The following is a 1,470-nucleotide window of genomic DNA, read 5'->3' as shown; positions in this document are numbered from 1 at the left end:
TTCAGTTCTTGGACCTCCTCATTTCTTCCATTTGCTTTAACATGTCTACATTGGGGAGCCAGTGTCAGAGTCTTTTCTGACATCCATTTTGAACTTTTCCTTCTTTTTTTGTCTTCTTAATGACTTTTTGTTTTCTCCACGTATGATGTTCTTGAGGTCATCCCACAACTCTTCTTGTTTTTGGTCTTTAGTGTTTGATCAATTTCAAATTGAAGAAGTTGGTAGAATTCTTCTATTTCATCCTCACTGTCTTTAGTGGTTGGTGCATAAATTTGAATAATAGTGGCATTAACTGGGCTTCCCTGTAGGCGCATGGATATTATCATATCACTTATAGCATTGTACCTCATGACTGATCTGGATATATTCTTTTTGACAATGAATGCAACAAAATTCCTTTTCAATTTTTCATTCCCTGAATAGTAAACCATATGGCTGTCAGATTCAAAATGGTTGTGCTGATGAGGTACAGCTCAAATGAAGAGAAACAGCTGTAAACACCCATTGAAAAAACAGAGCATGGAATGTATGAGGTATGAATCTGGGAAAATTAGTCAAAAATGAAATGGAACACATAAACATCAATATCTTAGGCATTAGTTAGTGGAAATGGACTGGTATTGGCCATTTTGAATCTGACAACAACATGGTTACTATGCCAGGAATGACAATTTGAAGATGAATGATGTTTCATTAATTGTCATAAAAGAACATATCCAGATCAATCATGCGGTACAACACCGTCTGTGATAGGATAATATCCATTCGCCTACAGGGAAGCCCAGTTAATACCAATATTATTCAAATTTATGCACCAATCACTATAGACAGTGAGGATAAAATAGAAGAATTCTACTAACTTCTTCAACCTGAAATTGATCAAACATGCAATCAAGATGTATTCATCATTATTGTTGATTGGAATGCAAATGTTGGGATCAAAGAGGAAGGATCAGTGATTGGAAAATATGGCCTTGGTGATATAAATGTTCCTGGAGAACACATAATAGAATTCTGCAAAAACAATTATTTACTCATTTCAAATATCTTCTTTAGACAGCATAAGAGACGCCTATACACATGGAATCTCCAGATGGAATACATAGAAATCAATGTATGGTAGTAGTCATTTTTAATTTTTTTTTTTTTTAGCAAAAGTTTACTTATATTCATCAAGGAGGATATCTGGGTAGCCAACAAATATATGAAGAAATGTTCACAATCACTAGCTTTTAGAGAGATGCAAATCAAAACAACAATGAGATATCATCTTACACAAGCAATAACAGCAAAAAAAAAAAAAAAGTAGAGGACAATAATTGGTGGCAGGGATGTGGAGAGACTTGGATGCTCCTCCATTGCTGGTTGGATTGTAAATTGGTCCAGTCTCTCTGGAAAGCAATATGGCGCTTCATGAGAAGGTTGGAAATAGAAATACTTTATGATCTAGCAATTCCTCTACTTGGTATT

Source organism: Chrysochloris asiatica, unplaced genomic scaffold (assembly GCF_000296735.1).
Source record: "Chrysochloris asiatica unplaced genomic scaffold, ChrAsi1.0 scaffold00443, whole genome shotgun sequence".
Taxonomy (NCBI): Eukaryota; Metazoa; Chordata; class Mammalia; order Afrosoricida; family Chrysochloridae; genus Chrysochloris; species Chrysochloris asiatica.
The sequence above is the reverse complement of the archived record's forward strand: the minus strand, read 5'-3'. Positions refer to the sequence as shown.